The sequence below is a fragment of the Petaurus breviceps genome, unplaced genomic scaffold (genome assembly GCF_028583685.1).
Source record: "Petaurus breviceps papuanus isolate PSGF00001 unplaced genomic scaffold, PetGlider_PUasm1.0 90700, whole genome shotgun sequence".
Taxonomy (NCBI): domain Eukaryota; kingdom Metazoa; phylum Chordata; class Mammalia; order Diprotodontia; family Petauridae; genus Petaurus; species Petaurus breviceps.
In genome coordinates this window covers 1,379,756-1,401,112 of record NW_027187315.1, presented here as the reverse complement: position 1 = coordinate 1,401,112, position 21,357 = coordinate 1,379,756, and the positions used below count along the sequence as shown (strand labels likewise).

The 21,357-nt window shown below is 38.9% G+C and overlaps 2 long non-coding RNA genes across 2 annotated transcripts in view; one reads left to right on the top strand and one right to left on the bottom strand.

Moving 5' to 3' along the window:
* The window catches only part of LOC138144355 (uncharacterized), a 54,221-nt gene extending 47,622 nt beyond the window's left edge, over positions 1-6,599 (top strand). Inside the window, exons 3-4 of the long non-coding RNA XR_011163918.1 lie at positions 1,546-1,645; positions 6,096-6,599. This is a non-coding gene — a long non-coding RNA (uncharacterized lncRNA). The remainder of the gene's footprint in view (positions 1-1,545; positions 1,646-6,095) is intronic.
* The window catches only part of LOC138144356 (uncharacterized), a 54,535-nt gene that overhangs the window by 14,038 nt on the left and 19,140 nt on the right, over positions 1-21,357 (bottom strand). The window lies entirely within an intron of this gene.

Genomic DNA, 21,357 nt, shown 5'->3' with positions numbered 1-21,357 from the left:
ATAGTGCTTGATACATATAAGCTTCAAAAAAAAAGATAGAGCTAAACAACTGGAAAATATTAATCACTCATGGGTAGGCCAAAGCAATATAATAAAAATGACACTTTTACCTAAATTAATAAATTGATTCAGTGCCATGCCAGTCAAACTACCAAAAATATTTTTTAGAGCTAGAAAAATAATAACAAAATTCATCTGGAAGAATAAAAGGTCAAGAATATTAAGGGAATTAATGAAAAAAAAAGTGAAAGAAGGGGATCTCACCATCCCAGATCTCAAACTATTACAAAATGATAATCATCAAAACTATCTGGTACTGGGTCTAGGAAATAGAGTGTTAGATTAATGGAATAGATTAGGTACACAATACACAATAGGAAACAACCATAATAACCTTGTATTCGATAAACACATATCATAAGTGCTTAATAAACGTTGGTTATGGGGCGGCTAGATGGCACAGTGTTACACAGTAAGAGCTCGGCCCGGAGTTGGAGGACCCGAGTTTAGTTCTGGCCTCAGACACTTAACACTCACCAAAACAAACAAACAAACAAAAAACTAGCTGTGTAACCTTGGGCAAGTTACTTAACCCCAATTGCCCTCCAAAAGGCAAAAAAAAAAAATGTTGGTTATGTGTTGCCTGTCTCCTGAAATAGATTGATAGACATATAAATAAAAAGAAAGAAAGAAATACAAAAAATGCTGTGAAGGTAAAAATGACCATATGTGGCAACTGATTGTGAGGCAGGTGAGAGTGGAGAGACAAGGTTGACTCCCAGGTTGCAAACTTGGGTAACTGGAAGGATGATGGTATCCTCAACAGAAATAGGGAACTTAGGAAAAGGGGCAGGTTTTTGGAAAAAATCATGAGTTCTGTTTTTAAATGTTAAGTTTTAGATGCCTGTGAAATATCCAATTGGAGATGTCCAACAGGAGACATGGGGCTGGAAATCAGTTGTGAGATATGTTGATCTAGGAGACATCAGTCTTGAAGTGATAATTAAGCCAATGTGAGCTGATGAGATCACCAAAAGAGAGAACGTGAAGAGAGAAAGAGACACAGAGAGAAAGAGAAAGACACAGAAAGAAAGAGACAGAGAAAGAGACACAGAGACAGAGAGAGACAGACACAGAGAAAGACAGACAGATGGAGATAAAGAGAAGCAAGCCTAGGACAGAGCCTTGGGGTGTATTCACATTTCAGAGATATGATATAGATGATTATACAGCAAAGGAAACTGAGGAGTGGTCAGACAGGTAGAATAAGAAACAAGGGAGGACAATCTCATGAAAATTTGATTCCTAGGATTTACATCTGTCTTAACGTAGCTCTAGATTATATTAACCTTTTCAGCTGCCATATTACAGTGTTGACTCAAATTGAACCAGTGGTTCACTGAATCTCCCAAATCATTTTCTAGACAAACTGCTAGTACCTGGGAAATCAATTTTTTAAAACTTGTGTAAGACTTAATATTTAGATTTATTAAACATCATCTTATTCAATTCATTCCAATGTTCTAACTTGTTGATGTATTTCAGATCCCGACTCTGCCTTCCAGTGTGTCCCTCCCAGAGTCCTGTCATCTCAAATTTGATGAGCATAGAATATCTGCCTTTATCCAAGTCATTGGTAAAAATGGTAAGTGGCAGTAGAGACCTAGAACAAAGGTGTCAAACAGGAAGCCTGCAGACCACACTGAGTTCCAAAACACTCCAGTGCAACCCGAGCCAGATTACAGTAAAATGGGGAAATATTTAACAAAATAAATTAAAATAGACTAGAACATAGATAGTGTTAATATGTGATTTCTAAGTCAACATGCTGTCCACAGGGATTTTTACACAGGGTTTAACAGCCCCAGTTTCTATTTGAGTTGGCCACCAGTCATCTTTTGTGCCCGTCACAAAGATTTCCTGCTAACCCAACACTGAGCCATTAATGGACACTTTGTGTTCAGTCATTCATCTGCTTCTAAATCCATCTCACTCTGCTATCATTTAGCCAATATCTATCCATCTTTTAAAAAAGCGTAACTCACTTCATCAAATGTCTTGCTAAAATCTAAATAAATTATGTCCACATCATCCCCACCCTCCCCAATCTAGTTTAATAATCCTGTGAACAAAAGAAAATAATGTTAGTCTGCCATGACTTGCTCTTCATAAAGTTGGTCTCTTCCTTTGCTAGTTGTTCATTAACCATTTCTTTATTAATTCGGTCTAGAATTTTGAAAGAAATTTTCAAAAGTCAAGCTCACTGGCCTATAATGGGCAGTTAGTAAGAAAGAGCCTTACACTGAAAGTAGTGTCACAAATTATTGTACAAGAGAATGGTGACATCGGAGAGTCCAAATCACCCCTTTAAAGAATGAGCTCTCGTTCTTTGCCTTCCAAATCCCCACAGACTTTGGATAACTTATGCACAAAAATATTGTACAATTTAAATTTTAGTTTTCTTAAAGTCAAATTATTGATTTCATTTTTTAAAAAAGACTTCTCAGTTATAAAAGATACATCAAACATGAACTTAATCATGCAAGTTTGGCAGAAAAACATTCCTCCATTTATTTAAACCATATCTTTGAGGATAGTCGTGTGTGTGTGTGTGTGTGTGTGTGTGTGTGTGTGTGTGTGTGTGAAAGAAGACTGGGGAGGGGAGAAGTAGGGCAAGTTTCAAAGGGCATTGAATACAAACAAAGGATTTTACGTTTGATCCCAGAAGCAATAGGGAGCCATTGTAGTTGATTAAATAGGAGAATGACATGGTCAGACCTACACTTTACAAAGATGATTTTGACAGCTGACTGAAGAGTGGAATGGAGTGGGGAGAGACTTGAGGGAGGGAGTCCAACAACCGATAGGCTAATGCAGCAGACCAGGAATGAGTTGATGAAGGTCTATATCAGGGTGGAGGCAGTGTCAGAGAAGAGAATGTGAAAGATGTTATGAAGGTTTTCAACGTATTTGGAGACACCTTGTTTCCCAGATCTAAGGCCCAGCAAGCAGGCTGTGTGTGCCTCAAGCTTGGCATAACAACAATCCTTTGCACTATGGATGATCACACCCTCTTGCAAAGTATATCATACCAGGTATTCACTGAAAGATTTATGATTCTGAAGCCTAAAGCCATCCACCATATCTCTTGACATACTCATAATCCTTGTTTCTTGTTAACAGCCAAGTGAACCAAACCAGATACTGCACTCTTGTTCAAACCACTAATTCTGGTTCTGTACCCCACTAAATAACCAGAAGGCTTAAGGACCTTTAAGACAATCAGCTTGAAACTGTTCCCACAGGACCCAGGATTGTCCACCATGGAAACTGCTAAGAATGATTGTATTGGTCCAGCTCACTTTTTTTATGTATATAAGATCTGCCTTTGCCCCAGCACAATAAGCCCCCTTCTCTGGAAGTGGGGAGGGGGGGAAGGAGAGGGCTACTGCCTGCAAGCATTTTCCTCACTCTGAAATAAATTAAACTTCTGTTTGATTCCTGACTCTCCTGTCTCTAGCCTATTCTGTTTGACTCTGGCTACCCCAGGTTAGAGGCTAGCTCTGGTTCAATTAATTGACAAGTTAGAAAAAAATATATACCATTTTCCAAAAAAAAAAAAGAATGAATAGGAGCACATTTAATGAATAAATGCAAAGAGGCTATGTCAGTGATTGTGGCTGGTTTAATCAATGGGCACAGTAGATAGATGCCTAGTTTGTATGATTTCAGAGGCATCAAGTAGGTGCTGAAATCCTAAACTAATTCCTCTACAATCTATCATGGTATTTTCAAAAGGAAGGCGTTGGGTCCTTCCTGCAGAGTGACTGTGGATGGGTTCAATCAATCAACCAACATTTATTAAGCCCACAATATGCAGAAGACAGTGGGGATACGAAGACAAAAAGCAAAACAGTCTCTACCATCAAGGAGCTTACATTCTACAGGAGAAATTATACACATACATACAAATATATGTGTATATATTTATATATGTATATTTTCATACATTAACATAGTATATGTATGAATATATACATATGTGTGTATATATATATATATTTAATAATTTGAGGGATGGGAGAGATATTAGCAGTTGGGAGACTCAGAAAGCCCTCATGTAAGAGGGAACATTTGAGCTGAACTTGGAAGGAGACTGGGGAGTCTAAGGAAGAAGTGAGGAAGGAGTGGATTCCAAGTATTAAGGAACATCCAGAGCCCCAGTGATCTATAATAATGCTGGAAAGTTAGTCTGAAGTCAAGTTATAAAGAGCTTTAAATTCCTAACAGAGGAGTCTCATTTGATCCTTATAACAACCCTTAGAGGTATTTTCAATTTTTCTGTCTCTTTCATAACCATCATGCCCAATCACTTGTCAAGTCCTAACCAATTTGCTTCTATAACATCTCTACACCTCTCAAGCTCTCCTTCTCTCCACTTATATAATAACCACTCCAAACACCTCTGGACCTTGTCACTTCTCACCTGAACTATTGCATATGTCCTATTCTGCCATTCTGTTCAAAAAACTTTATTGGCTCACTATGACCTATCTACTAAGACTGGCATTAAAGGTCCTTCATAAACTGGCTCCAATCTACTTTTCCAGGCTCATTTTATAGAACTCCCCTTCCCAACTCACCATACCATGCATGTAGATATTTGTAAAAACAAACATTGTTGAGTATTCTAAGATACCATTTATTAGTACTTGACAACTTACAAAATGCTTTAGTTCAAGTAGAACTCAAGAAACAAGACTCACAATGACTAACAATGTAAAGGGAATAAATAGTATAAAATCAAAAATAAAGGTGAATACTGAATCATTGTAATGACCAAGTTTGACCCTAGCAAATTAGGAAAATATACCTTCCTTCTTTGCAGAGCTATGGATATGAAATATTGCATATATTATCAGGCACAATTGGCTTTGCTGACTTCCTATTTTTTTCTCTTTTTACAATTTTTGTTTACAAGGACTAGCTCTTTGGATAGGGAAAGTGGGAAAAAGGGGGCTATATTCTGAAATGAATATGATGTTTTAAAAAAGATGTCTATAAAAATAAGGTTAAAAGTTTTGAATTCTTTAATTACACTGTTTAATAATCATAGTAACCATGCAGTTTTAAGTGACTTGCTCACAGAGCTAGTAAATGTCAGCACTGGTCCTCAAACACAAATCATTTGGTTACAAGTCCATTCTTTCTAGTAGAAAATTCATTTTAAGGAAGACATTCAGGTCAAACATGTCTTCATTCCTCTATTGACTACTTTCTTAACACTCCACAAGACTTTCTCTATCATGCCATAGAAACCTCTTCACCCTGGAAGTTCATTCCATCCCTGAACTACCTCTCATATTAGAGTACTTACCATAGCAAAGAATTGGAAATCCATCACTTAAGGAATGGCTGAACAAGTTGTGGTATATGATTGTGATGGAATACTATTGTGCTATAAGAAATGATGAGCAAGATGCTTTCAGAAAAACCTGGAAAGACTTTCATGAATTGATGCAGTGAAGAGAGCAGAACCAGGATAACATTGTACACAGTAGCAATAATATTGTATGATGATTAACTGTGAATGACTTAGTTCTTCTTAATACAATGACATAAGACAATTCTAAACAACTCATTATGAAAAAATGCTATCCACCTCCAGAGAAAGAACTGATAGAGTCTGAATGCAGATTAAAGAATATTTTTTAAACTTTATTTTTCTTGTGCTTTTTTCTAGTCTATATTTTCTTGTGCAATATGGCTAACACGAAATATGTTTTACATGATTGCACATGTATAGTCTATATCTAATTGCCTGCCATCTCAGGAAGGATGGAGGAAAGGAAGAGAGGAAGAGAACTTAGAACTCAAAATTTTTAAAAATGAAAGTTAAAAATTGTTTTTACATGTGATTTGAATATATGCATATATATAAACATACATATACATATATATATATATATATAATTTAAAAAAAATTTTTTAAAAAGAAGTACTCCTAAAACCTCTCCCTCTGATTGGCCACTTTCTCCCATAACCTCCAATTTAAGGAAGATACTCAGGCTAACTATGTTTTCATTCTTCTCCAGCTTTGAATTCCTGACTCTCTGGACCTGGGAACCTGCAGCCTCAAGGCCACATGTGACCCTTTAAGTCCTCAAGTGTGGCCTTCTGACTGAATCCAAACTTCCCAGAACAAATTTTTAACCCTGCTCTGGACTTTCTCTACCATGCCACCACTCTAGATACTTTCATTTTCTCTCACTCCTTTTCAGCTTCTTAGAATGTGTTCTCTTCCCCTACTAGGATCTAAGTTCCTGGAGGGCAGGGACTGTCATTCTTTCTGTTTGTATTTTTATTTTCAGTGCTCTGTCTGCAACATAATAAATGCAGTTGACTTGATTTTTACCACTTGCTTCCACAGATATTGGAATCATGGAACCCAAGCAGCCTCAAATGTCTTATTAGTCAATGAGTCAACATGACATTACAAAGTCATATTTAGGGAACAAAGGCTCCACTACTTTATTATGCTATTCTATATAGTAAAATAGCTTCAGTTTTGCATGTTCAGTTTTAATTCAAAAGATTCACCCATAGCTTGATTTCATTCAAGCCTGGTGCCTTTGGATTCATGCCAATTCTCACAGGCCTCTAGCAAAACAGATAGAAACAGTAAAATTTTCACATTTTCATAATCTCATCGCCCTCCCCTCCCCCTTTTTCTTACAAATTGACTGCTGATATTCCCACAACCTGCAGCCCTTATTTTGGGCTTTCTGAATTTTTAGCAAATGGCAAATTGTTCTGAGTCCTTTATGCTCTACATATCAATATTTATTTCAATGGAAGTTTCTTCCAGATATTGTCAACTGAATAAAATTCTGAGGTGGGTATGGAAACCTTATGAAATTCAGGGCTTTTGTTAGGCAGAAAAAATGCTGTCATTTGATTCCCAGGAGCTCACTTCTAATATGAACTCCCTCTGGGACCTTGGGCAAATCATTTAACCTGTCTGTGTTGAAGTATTTTTCCCCCTTTATCTGTAAAATGTGAGGACTTCATTAGATGACCTCAGAGGTCCCTTCAAGCTCTCCATTTTTTGATCCTGAGTTGAAATGGGTATAGTATATTCTGGCTGGGAAGATAGATAAATGAGAGGGGGAAGCCCAAGTGTCCTTTGCCCCATAACTTCTCAACCTTTCTAGACTTGAACCATAGATTGGGAGAAATGCCTTGGAGGCTAAGATATGTGAATTCCTGGGAGTCACTGAAAACATGACATAGACCACTGATATCCCAGGATAGACTAACTCCATTTTAGGATTCAGAAATACTAAGGGAAAAGGCTAGTTTTAACATCACAACCCTTATTTCCAAAACAAAAAGTAATTGCATGTAGTTACTTAGAAATCCCTAGTCACCAGACTGAACCATTTTTAGAACACACCATCATTTATATATGGGAAGTCACTTTGTACTTTGTACCAACACCACAAACACGTGAGCCACAGTTCAATCCATCAGGAGCTTAAATGTGATCAGCTTTTTTTTCTTTTTCAGACATGTGCAGCAAATTGCTTTTCCTAATTAGCGTAGATGAAGACATAAGCACACACCACTTACCGCTCTGGGATAAAATTGACTTTCAAATGAAATTTAATGGACCAGCCTGATGGTAATATTCCACTGTAGCAGGCAGGAGGCCTGGATTTGGCTCTCTCACAGTAGAGTTAAAGGGAGGGCATTTTTATCACAGTGAGAGCAAGGGAAGAGAGAATAATTTCTCTCAAGAACAAACCCCCAATGCCCAGAAAGGCAGCATTGTTTTTATAATGTGGGACCAAGGGGAAGTTTCACGAGATAATGAAGAGAAGTATCCTGATGTTCCTATAGAGAAGGGGCAGGTTTGATATGTTCTGGATGGAATGCTAAAAACAGTCTAGAAAAACAATAGTACTGGGCACAAAGTCTTTTCTTCTTTAGTGTTTACGAGGAGGTAGTGAGTGTAGTGGTAGCATTGGACTCAAAGTCAGTAGATACCTAGGTTCAAGTCCAGTCTCTATAAAATGGGGAAAAAAAGGAGAAAGTACCTCATTGATTGTTGTGAGGCTCAAACAAGATCATGTAAGAAAAGCACTTTAAATTCTTTATAAATGTCAGCTATTATTATTTATACTATTACAGACATTAGTTGTCTTCATCAAGCTGTTAAATTATAGCCCCATTTTATTGATGGGCAAACTGAAACACATGTCAATGGAGAGGTTTTTTTTATTCAACGTAGGGTTAGAATTTCAAGATTATCAATCTCAAACCCTAACTCTCATCCAGTCAAGTTGAGTCAACAGCCATTTATTCCTTTTTTGTGTTGTCTTCCCACATCAGACTGTGAGCTCTTTGGAGGTGTCTTTCTTTGCCTTATTTGTACCCCCAGTACTTAACACAGTTCTGGGCATATCTAGGAGCTTAACTTTTGTTGATTGAATCTTGAATTGAATCAAATTGATTAAGCACTAGTGTGTGCCAGGTGTTGTACTAAGTTCTGAGAATAAAAAGAAAGGAGAGTACATATTCTCATGGAGCTCCTGATCTAATGGGGGGAGGTAACAGGTGAACAGCTATGAACTAACCAGCTCTACATGGAATAAATTGGAGATATTCTCAAATGGAAGGCACTAACATTAAGGGGATTTAGTAAAGGCTTCTTGCAAGATGGGAGATTTTAGCTGGGACCTGATGGAAACCACAGGAGGAAAAAAAGAAGATTCTAGGCAGGGAGACAGTAAAAATGCAGTCATGAAATGGAATGTCTTGTTCAAGCAACATTAAGGAAGGCAATGCATGTGAATTACATGAAAGGGAATAAAGTGTGAGATTGGAAAGATTGGAAGAGACCAAGACAGGGGTGGGGAGCCTGTGGCCTTGAGGCCACATGTGACCCTCTAGCTCCTTGAGTGCAGCTCTTTGACTGAATCCAAACTCCACAGAACAAATCTCCTTAATAAAAGGATTTGTTCTGTAAAACTCAGACTCAGTCAAAAGGTAGCACCCAAAGACCTGGTAGACCCTTGTCACAGTTTCAGGGCAAAAAAGGTTACTTGTGGTCAATCACAGACCAGAGCACAGGCCAGAAAATTATTAAACACACCTCTCCTTAGATCTTAACTAATTGGGACAACTGAAAACTTATGGTCCCTAGAAATATCTCTGAAATAAGCTGTGTATAAAACCCCTGAAGCTTGGGACAGTGTTCCCTCAACCCCAGAAGCAGAGCCCCACTTTAACGAATAGCAAAAAGTCAAGAAATAGGCTGGGAAAATGAGCAAACAACAGGAAAAAAAACAATCTGACCATAGAAAGTTAGTATGGTGAGAAGGAAGGTCAAAACACACACTCAGCTGGTCTGACCAGAGTGTCTACATCTGTAGTGGCGACCATACTGGCATACCCAGGATGGTTGCTAGAACAGGTTCTTAGCTATGCTTTACTAGGAAATATAGATGTTTAAAGGGCCAACAATCTTTTTAAATTATATTCATTAGTTCAGGGGAAAAATCAGCACCCTGACCTTGAGAAAAAATCCAAACAAAGAAAATAGAGAAAATACAAGCAGAGAAATAAAGACCAACAGACAGGGCTTGTAACTGTCTGAAAAATTAGCACAAATCAACAGACAGATCCAAGTGTCTGACCCAGGAAATACATACATAGTTACCAGAGAGAGCAACAACATCTGGGTTTTTCAAAGGGGGAAGGAGGGGCTCCTTAATGGCTACCCAGATTCTCATCTGGTCAAATCACAAGAACACCCTACCAATAAGTAAGCTCCAAAGCATATTGCTAACTTCAATATATATATATATATATACACACACACACACACACACATACATATACCCTTTTTAGAGCCAGAGGGCATCACAGTCTGGTGATTCAGTGCCTAATTAGAATTTAACAAAAGGTAAGAAAGCCTTCAAACAAGCAAGCCTCCCCTAAGCAAGCTCTCTGAATGGGTTCCACCTGAGGTCTATTAATGGGTGGTGAAGATCTTAAATCCCATTAACATTACAATATTACACAAACAAAATGCAGTTAGGTGGCTCAGTAGATAGAGCTATGGGCCCACAGTCAGGAAGACATGAGTTCAAATACAGTCTCAGATATTTATTAGCTGTGTGACCTTGGGCAAGTCCTTTAAACACTACCTGCATCAATTTCCTCTTCAGTAAAATAGGGGGGGAAGTAGCAGTACCTACCTTGCTGGGATGTAGTAAGGATCAACTGAAATGATATTTATAAAGCACTTACTTAGCACAGTGCCAAGCACATAGTAGGCACTATATAAATTCCTTTCCCTTCCCTTCCTATGTTATTATAGTGAGGATCAAATGAGTTAATTTTTGTAAAGTACTTTGCAAACCTTAAAAAATCATATAAAGGCTATCATCATCATCATCATCATCATTCTTGTCATTATCATTATTATTTCAATAGAAACATGGGAAAGCAGTGTGGCATAATGGATAGAGGGCTAAGCTTAGAATTAGGAATATCTAGGTTCAAATGCTAGCTAGCTACATGACCACAGGATAAATCCCTCGAACTCTGAGTGTCACATGGTAACATGGATAATTTGAGCCAAACCACTGACCTGTCAATAGCATTTTTCTCTATGAATCATTTGAATAATTGCCTCAATATAAAATTTCATTTTATTTTACTGACATAACCATAGTGCCCTTGTTCAATTCTACAGAGATCTTTATTGTGACAGTCTCTATATGGATAGAGTTCTGCCTTTAGAGTTAGAGGAAAAAATCCTGCTTTAAATCCTCATTCTTCAGCTTTTTGGTTGCATGATCATGGGCCCTCTCTGAGCTTCAGCTTTCCCACTTATGAAATAAAGAAACTACCATATATCCCAGAGTTGTTGTGAAACCCAAACAAAGTATATGGAGCACATTGTAGCCCTTAAATTGCTGCATAAAGGTCAGCTTTCTTTCTGATCACTGCCTACTTTAGTTTTAAATACAAAGACAATTCCTAATCATTCAAATAGAAACCTTCAGACAACAAACTATTCTTTGAGCTTGAGATAGGAAAGACAAATCCATTTTGTTGATAAGGGGTTAAGTTGTAAACAGAAATATCAAGCTTTGGTAACTGGTGCTAAAACCCAGAAAGAGACAGATAGAGAGACTGGAAGAAAAAGAAAGTGTGAGTGAGAGAGAGAGGAATTGTAGCAAAGCTGTCCCCTGTATGAACCATTAGGGCATCATTGTGTGGCTCAAAGGGAGGCAGAGTAGATATGTCTAGCTGATCCTCTCTCCTACCCTCCTATCTTCAAGGGGGATTTAATTCCTGCTGAGAAGGGAAGCAAGAAGTTGGAACCAGAAGCTTAGTCACTCTGTTTTCCTCAGAGAGATGGGTACCACACTAGAACTGTATGTATTTGCTCCCTTACATATTGTTAGACTAGGGGATGTGGTTTTCAGGTTCAGTCTAAATTCTGATGGCTGTCGAGGAAGGAGGAACCAAGATTTACATATCTAAGACTTGACTCCTTTCCCACCAAAAAGCATTTTCACAATGGACACATAGGAAGTAGGAAAGAAATTTTATCCAAGTTAATAGCAAAACAAATCAAGTAAGTTATACACAGGAGAATATATGCAGACAATGCAGAGTGAAGGAGCTCTCCTATTGGGAGCATGGGAACTCAGCTCAACCAAGAGAGTCCTAGATTTCATTCAATAGGAAACTTCTCAAACTCTCTAGTATAGTAAACTGGAAATAGGGACATGATGGAGACTGCCAGCTGCTCTCCTGTTGGCTTCCTCCAAGATAATTTTTCTCCCTTCAGCAAACTAAAGGAGGCTAGCATTGTCCACCTTCTCTCAAGAAGCTGGAAGCCAGAAGTGCCTGAAACAATTGCAGAGACTGAAGAGATTGAAGAGATTCCGCCCAAAAGTCTGAAGAGCTCTCCTGTCTCTCACTCTTGACAAATGCATCCTGCCTCTCACATAGGTTACAAAGCATTGATCACCAATGAGGAAAGAATCCCATACCAATGTGCTTTAGGACTTGGGTTACAGAAGTAAGCAAGCATTCATCAAGTTCTTATTATATACAAGTCTGAAAAGACCCTACCCTAAAAGGGCCAGGGTCTCCCATTGCATCCTGGGCCATCTCCAGTTGTCCTGATAAGTATCTGACCACTGGACCCAGATGGCTTGGGAGGAGAAAGTGAGGCTGGTGACCTTACACAGCAAATCCAATCAACTGCAAGTTGTCATCATTCCCTGATGTCACAGTCTGCTTCAAAAACAAAGGACAAACACAACACCACACAACACCTATACCAGTCATTGTGCTGTGTAATTTACACATATTTCATTTGAACCTCACAACAACCTGGTGAGGTAGGTGATATTATCCCCATTTTACTTCCCTTAGTTGAAAAAACTGAGACAGACAGAATTACACAGGGTAACCAGGTTAATGAGCGTCTAAGGCCATATTTGAATTCAGGTCTTCCTGAAGCCAAGCCCAGCACTCTATCAACTGTGCCACCAAGAGCAAAGGAAGTGGAGAGAGAGAGGGAAAGGAGGGAAGGAGAGGGAGGAGAGGGAGGGGGAGAAAGAAACACAAAGGGAAGAAGGGAGGGAGACAGAGATAGAATGTATTCCTTCCAAAGCTTATCCAGGCAATCACAGTCACTATCCTGTGCAAAGGTATATAGGAAAAGGTAGAGACAAGAGAGAAATAAGAAAGGGGACTGACTGGGTCTCTGATTTCAATTCCAATTTCTACCAAAACAAATTGGTACCTTCTCTTCAACTTACAATCTTTGAGAGCTGCCTCAGACACTGAGACCTTAGAGGTCTGCTCAAGATCACACAGCAGCTGTGTGTCAGACACAGACGAGCCCAGTCTTCCCAGTGCTGAACCCAGCTCTTTCTCCACCATACTCCACAGTCTCCCACAGTCTTCTTTGACCATGAGTTAAAGTTTGCAATGCATGTGGATTCTTTAATCCCAGCACCTGTGAAATCTGACAATGCTGACAGTGATATAATTTTTTGTAAATCAATATATTCCCCATAAATTGCTTCTTTTTGATTTTGTTTCTTCCTTTCTTTTTTTTTTTGGCTTCAAGTAAAGCCCTAAAAGGAGCCTAGACAGACAATAAAAGCATTAAAATAAAATGTCAGAGTCATCATCAATGAAAGCCTTTGTGACTCTGGGAATGGAGAAGGCAGTGATGTCCCAGTTGGGAATAATTTAAAATTTCCTTTGAGAAAAGGACACTTATTTGCACAGAAACAATTCTTTCTAAAGGACTTCTCATGGGGGCAGCCCCAGAATGGAACTCAAGAGAATCCAACTCCACAGCCACTGTGAAGAAACAAGATTTGTTGGTTCACAAGCTATAAAAGCTACCTCTGTTTTTCTGCAAATGTCTTGTGAAATAAGATACTTTTTAACTTAAATATTATTGTGAAAGTAAAAGACAATGAGGATAGACCTTTCTCTTCAGAAGCATAAGCATATAATGGATTGAATGATCTTAAAAAAAAAACACTTTCCTTTACAGGTAAGGAATATCATACACATTCTATACATTCCATAATGTCTAGGCATGACTAGAAGATGGCACACCTGATGATCATCATGCTCTCTGAGCACAGATATGGGAAGGACAACAACACAGGCCTCATAGTTCTTTCCAGACTTTGCAGGGAATAAAATTGATCTTTGTAGTGTTAGTCCAAGAGTCTATCATGTCTGCTTCTGCATCCCTGTAATTACTTGATGGGTTTAAAAAAAATTCCTATAGAAAAGTAGAGAGGAATTATAAAACTGAAATGTCAAAGGAAATTACATGATAGTTCCGACTAAGTGTTTTTGTGGGTACAAACAGTACTTACTCTCAGGCACTGAGTATCAATTAAGGTACAAAAGGGGAGGAATACAGCATTACTTGGATATACCATATTACTCTTTCATTCTAGTCAAACTGCCCTGCTAACTGTTCTCAGGACACAACATTCTATCTCCCAACTTGAGTGGACACCCTGCCCCCTTGCATGCAATTTAACTACAGTGTAGGTGCCACCTCCCACACAAGGTCTTTCCTGTTTGCCCCAGTTATTTTTTTTTAAAGCAATCGGGGTTAAGTAACTTGCTCAAGGTTACATGGCCAGGTGTTTCTGGGTATGGTGCTAAGTATCAGAGCCTGGATTCAATCCCAGGTCATCCTGACTCTGGGGCCGGTGCTCTTACTCACTGAGCCACCTGGCCACCCCTAAGCAATCAGGGTTAAGTAACTTGCTCAAGGTTACATGGCCAGATGTTTCTGGGTGGATGTTAAGTCAGTGTCTGAGCCTGGATTTGATCCTCAGGTTGTCCCGACACTGGAGCTGGTGCTCTTACTCGCTGTGCTACCTGGCCTCGCCTGCCCAGTTATTAATACTCTCCCTTTTGAAAATATTTATATTATTTTGTTCCTATTTTGCAATTACTTATTTGTACATAGTGTGTCTCATATAGCAAAATATGAGCTCCTTAAAGTCAGGAAAAAAAATTTGTCTTTGTATTCTCAATGCCTAGCTTACTGTCTTGAGCAAAGTAATAATATGCTTAATAAAATGCTTACTGAATTGAATTGAATAATATCCAGGTCACCTTAGTTAAGTATTTTAACCATACATCTCCAACATCTCTGACCATATCATTGGCACAAGTAAATTAGCTGACTCATGATGAATTTGATAATTTGATGACATCAACAATGTATTCTTCCATAACCTGCCAACCATTGAGATGATTAAAAACGGTGGGTAGGGGAAACCAATATTTTTCCAAGTATTTAAATTAACTCAATCTTTTAGCAGTGAAAATGATAGAAATTGTGTGAAATGTTAGCAATTTGGTTTCCATAGATTCTATAGGAACAATGGGTGTTTACATGCAAGAAGGCCTAAATCTGTAAAGGGGTCTGAGCTAGGCTGTCTCAGACTAGTTGGGGGATGGTCATTAACTTTTCATTACCATGCATGCTTAATGGGCAGGTCAGGAAAAGTTGTAACTCAAAAGAACTGGAGCCAATCCCAGCTCTGAAAAGAGGGACATGGGGGAAATTCAAATGAGGAGAACATGAACAGGATGTGCCTTTGTCTGATCTTTTGTAGTCTTTTTCAGGAGGCTACCCATTTATTCATTCAGAATAAATGCAAAATAAAGATAATGAAACTTCCTGGATCCTCAACAAGCCTGGTTATTTCCTAGAAAGAGCACAGAGATTTTATTTATAACAAGATCATAAAAATTTGCTGAGACTCCAAATCACTAATAATAAGAGAAATGCAAATCTAAACAACTCTGAAATTTCATCTCTGAGACCTTGAAAAATGAAAAAGATGATAAAAGATATGAACCGTCAATGTAGGAGGGGTTTTGGGAAGATGGGAGTACTAGTTCATTGTTGGTGGAGCTATGAATCAATACAGACATTTTGGGAAGTAATTTAGAATCATGCAAATTAAGTAACTGAAACATACTCTTCAACAGAGAGTCTTTTTCTAGGCTTCTACCTCAAGAGGTCTTTGGCAAGAAGAAAGTCCCCATATACACCAAAATATTTATAGTAGCACTTTTTGTGGTAGCAAAGGATTGCCCATCATGCCAATTGCTTTAGCCTACTGGCCTTCAGTGTCTATTTTCATCCCCCCCCCCAAACTGTCTTTTAATGACATTAGCAATTGCTTTCACATGGGGAGGGAATATCTTGATATATTTTTATTAAATGGATTATTCATTTGAGCCCTTGGGCTCTGGGTGACATTCTACTAGATGCATAACCTTAGACCTGGTAACCTAGGACACTGAGAAATTTAAACAGCTTGCCCACAGTCAAGCTAGTAGGCACCAGGAGTGGAATTCAGGTCGTTCTAGCTCTGAGGTTAGCTCTCTAGCTAGTAATCCAAGCTGCTTTGAAGTAAAATAAATAATATAGTATAATAAGGACAAAAGAGGCAAAGTCCCAGACAAAATTTTCTAGGAAAATTTGAGAATGAGAACATTTTCAGTGGAGGGAACCTGGGAAGCCTTCATGGAGGAGGTGGCAGCTATGGTAAGCAGTGTCGTAGATAATGTCTCCAGAATTTTGGATGTTTCCAAATTCTCCCTTTTTTTGCCAGTCTTCTTTTATATTTGTACTTAAATTTTCCCAGAAGGAAGTCTGCCATCTATTTAAGTGATTCTTCATAGGAAGAGAAATGCACATTTAATGTAATGGAAACCTTTGCTATACAACATTTAGGAACATGAGGTGTTTTCTAGAAATAACTTTCTGTTTCAAATGTCCAGAGACATTTGATAGGAAAGCTAATCTAAGTTTTTTAGAATAAGTTTGGTCTTTGTCATAATTTATGTGACTCTCTGAAAGTGAAAGCTTGATAGAATACATGTCTCCTCTGGCCACGAATGAGAAATATAATGGAACCAGTAAATTCTGCCAAGGCATGCTCTGTGCCAAGTATATGGTCTGGCCTTCTTTGTGAGTCTGAGCACACTAAACTCCCAAACAATGCAAGAAATTAGGAAATGACTTCCTGGACAAATCATTAAACTGTTACTTCATCTGTGAAATGGGGATAATTCCCACAATATTAACTTCATAGGGTTATTATGAACCTATCATTAAAGAATCATTGCAGAGACCAAGGGGCTGGAGGACTTAGCCCTTCTACATTCAAGGAGTCCTTCCATCTGGACCCCTGTATATATTAAGACTGGGTTTAATTCTTGGGGAATTAAGAGTGGGGCTAGTTCTCTTTTCTCACTTTTTTCAGCTAAACCCTCATCCTGGTGTCCTAGGGACAAACTATTTAAAAGTTTAAACTTGGGCTTGTTTCTATGTCCCTCCAAAGGAGGATTAAAAATGTACTCAGTAAAAACTGAAAATCAGGTATGGAAGAGTGTAACATCAATACTACTTGCAGCTATTGTGGGGGTGTAAGACCAATAACACCAGCATACAGAAGGGTTGCTGTATCAGCAATGCCATATTCACAATGCCTATAGAGATTACAAATATACTGATATAATTATCCATCACAAAATACGTCAGGTTTGCCATTTGGGGAAATAAACTAGAAAATTTATTAAGATACCAAAAGACTGAGTCCCAAAACCAGAAAGTGAAAGCCATCAGAGTAGTTATGATATTGGCACAGGTAGATAAAGTAGAAAGCACCCACATTTTCAAGCCTTTAAAACAGAACAGGCTACCTCAGGCAAAGGTCCTCCTCTCCCCACTCACAGCAACCACCCAGCGTCCTGGAAGAGCGCTCCCAGCAGCTCTGGCCCCTGGCAGTGCTCAGCCGGAGTCCTTACTCAAAAAAAAAAAAAAAAGGCAACTGCCGCCAACTGCCAACTGCAGGACCGTTAGCTCGGCTTTTCACTTTCTCTTGCTCTGCTATGTCAGCACGTCCATGGGGCATGGGAGATCTTTGAATCCCATAACCCTTACAGTTGCTAGCACAGGTTCTTTGATATGTTTTTCTAAAGGAAAGCAACTCAAAAGGGGTCAACAATCTTATTTTAATCAAACATAGTGTAGCAGCAAGCACCCCAAGCACGTCCTCAGGGTTTGCTGCTACCACAGGTTCTTGGATCTGCTTTGTTAAAGGAAAGCAACTCAAAATGGGTTAACAAGCTTACTTTAATCAGTCAGACCATATATCGTTTACCTTGTTCAGGGCAAAAAGGTCAGCACCCCAAACTTCAAAGTATACAGGCAGAATTATCAAGACAGAAACAGATCAAGTAGACAGCTTTCCAAACTGTCCAGCCATTACATCCATACCCATTTCAAAGCCGGGGGTGGGGGGGGGGGCTCCAGACAAAGGCTTCCCAGAATCCAGATCAAATCACAGAACACTTCTCAAAGTGAGCCCCCAAAACAAAGCTACACATCAGGGCTTATATAGCCTTCTCCTGGCTCAGAGAATGTAACAACCTTATTGACTCACTGGCCAATCAAGAAGTATCTACTGAAAAACAAGCCTCCCACCCCAGGCTTCAGGTGCACTTCAGCCTAGGGGCAGGGAAGATCTTCCAAATTTGCATTCCCATTACACATAGACATCATTTACTTAGTTTAGGGGGAAAAGTCTGTACCCTGAATTTCAGAGAAAATACAAACAGAAATTATAAGCAGAAATAATAGCATGAAAGCCAACAGACAGGGCTTCTAACCATCTGACCAAAATAGTACATACATCACAGATCAACAGACAGATCCAACTTCCTGGTCATTACATATACAAATAGTTACCAGAGAGAGAAGCAACAGCTACTGTGTTTTCAAAGCCTGCAGGCTCCCAGTGTTTCATCTGGCTACATTACATGAACACTTTTTCCATGAGTGAGCCCCAAAGCAAAATACTAACCTCAGAGTATATATACACCTTTCTTCAGGGTCAGAGGGCATCACAACCCTTGTGACCCACTGCCTAATTACAAAGTAACAAAAGGTGTGGGCCTTCCTGCAAAACAAGCCTCCCCTAATCAAGAAACAACAATTCTCATTAGGCTCCAGGTGAGGCCTATTAATGGGCTAGGAATATCTTCAGCTCCCATTAACATTACAAACAAGTATCTATTTCCTATACATAAGAGAACAGAAAAAAGCATTCCCCATACATGTGACAGAATAACAAATAAGATTCAGTAACTTAACCTATAAATACAATAACAATCTCTCAGGACACTGATATTTAAACCTTATCAGTCAGTCAATAAACATTTATTAAGCTCCTACTATGTGCATCATGCTAAGTGCTGTGAGTACAATGAAAAAGTCCCAACTGTTAAGAAATTCAGAATCTAATGGAGGTAACAACAAGCAAATAATTATATACCAACAAGCTATACATAGAGTAAATAGATGGTGTGGAGCCCTCACATGCCCTTACTGCTCATCCTCTCCTCTTATTTGTTATTTCTTTCTCTTTGGGGTTTTTCTTATTAGTTCCTTTCTTCTACTTTTATCTGGCTATAAAATTATTCCCCCCTTTGGTCCCCTCTCAATTAATCAAACGGATTCCCCTTTCCTTTCCTTCCTTTGAACTAGTTTTAGTTCCATTAGTTTCTTAAATTTCATTTTTGTACCCCTTTCCAGAAAGAATTTCTCTTACTTTCTTCATTATCCATTCTCTCTGTTTACTCTAGACCCTTGTTCTCTGATTCATGACCCCTGAAATTATCTGATTTCTCCTTTTTCTCTGTATTCTTCATGCTATCAAAGCTTTCGAGGTATCCATTCCATGTTCTCCCCTCTAGACTACTGTCAACCTTGCCCCATGGATTCCCCTTTTCCACTGTGCCTCACTCCCAAAACAATGCCATTTATTGCAGGTGTCAGATAGGATACTGCCCCATAGAACCCCTACCCCACCACATTCCTAACTATATAGTCCACCACTGATCTATACTCTTCCCTGGTTACCTTTCTTTCTACATTTACTGTACTTCAAAATCACCTTCCTGCAACAATGCTCTCCTACTCCTTCAGGTGTCAGTTGCCCCCAAGAGTTCCAAGGGAAGATGAGTGGACTTTTCAAGTACCAAATTCCCCAGGTTACATCTAGTTCAAGGTCCCCATCTCCCTTCACAGACCATCTTTCTTTACCCATAGGAGTATTTATCAGTGAGACTCCCCTCCCCCTACCAAAGCAAGCTCTCCTTCCTTCTTTCCCCATCTGTCTTTCCAATCCTTTCTTCCTCCTCCTTATGCACTTCCCTGAAGGTTCTTCTCTTTCTGAAACCACACGAGTCACTTTCCTCTCATTGCTAGCCCTTGATTTGACCCTGGTACATCACACACTCTTCTCTATCCCCTTTCATATATTCTCCTGTGTTGTAATGTAGTCCACCCTCCCCCACTCCCCACCCTCCCCAAAAAGTACAGCACATTGCTATACCTGTAGATGAGGTGTCATCAGGTCCTGTAATGCTCCACCCCCTCTCATCTGCCTCCCCATCCTTACCTCTATGAGATTTCCACCTTCATCCCTTTCTCCTTGCATACATTTAGAAAGAAGTCTCTTGCTGGTCTCTCTGTTGTTGCTGTCCTTGGTTGCTATATTTATTTGCTCCTCCTTTATTTGAATTTCTGTTGCTTGGGATGTTCAAGAACCAAATAGACTCTTTGGTTCTAGTTTTCTTCCTAAAAATGTTTCAAACACCTCTATTATGGAATGTCCATCTTTTTTTTTTTCATGGATGGTCAATCTCAGATCTGCAGGGTAGGTCACCCTGAGCTGCATCCTGAGTTCTGTTGTTCTTTGGAACACATTTTTCCATTCCTCCCTGCACTTTCTGGTGGGTGTAGAATGGTATTATGTTATTAGAATTTCCTTTCTCTTGTATTTGAAGTTTTCTCCTGATTGCTTGTAGAACTTGTTTCTGAAACCATTATGTGTCTTGGAGTTTGCAAACTTGGGTTTGTTTATTTTGTTTTTTATTTTCCGGGAGGTGATCTGTGAATTCTTTCAATTGGCATCTCATTTTCTGTGTTCAGAAGTTCTGGGCAGTTCTCTTCTATTATTTCCTGCATCATGGTGTTAAGATATTTTGTCTTTTCACATTCTTCTGGGAGACCTGTGATCCTGAGGTTGTCTTTATGAATACGATCTTCAAGATCAACAAGTTTTGCTTGCATAGTGAGCATATTTTCATTGAAAATAACTGTTTTTGTTTTTCTTTTTCTAGATTGGCTTTCCATTCTGAATATCTGTGATATAAATATATTATTTTCTCTTCTGTTTCTTTGGTGAGACTTGCCAACATGATTCCAGTTTTTCTATTTCACTCTTTATTTCTGCTGTGCAAAGTCATAAATCCTGCTCTCATAATTCTCATTTCTCTTTTGAATCCCTCAGGAACATGTGTTGTGGTTCCATGCTTTCCTTACGTTTATTCTACTGGGTCCTCTGTCTCATCAAATTTAAGATCATTTTTCTTTGTTTTTTCATATTTATTCATAGATGCCTGAACTCATTTACTAGATTTGGAAGCCATTTTTCCTTCTATTACTAATATTTTCTCTGTTGATTTATCTGCTTATATTCAAGGTCCTTGAGTTTTCTTATTCCTGAGATCTTTGGTAATTTCAATCCTTCCTCCCATCCTTCACCCCCTAACCACCACCCTGATTTTCTCCTATTCGTTTTCTGACTGTCCCCTCTGATGGTGACTTCCTTAGAGGCCAGATCTCAGTGTCTCAGCCTTCTCCTACACTGGACAATTCATGGTTCACCAGCCTAGGTCTCAGTCCCA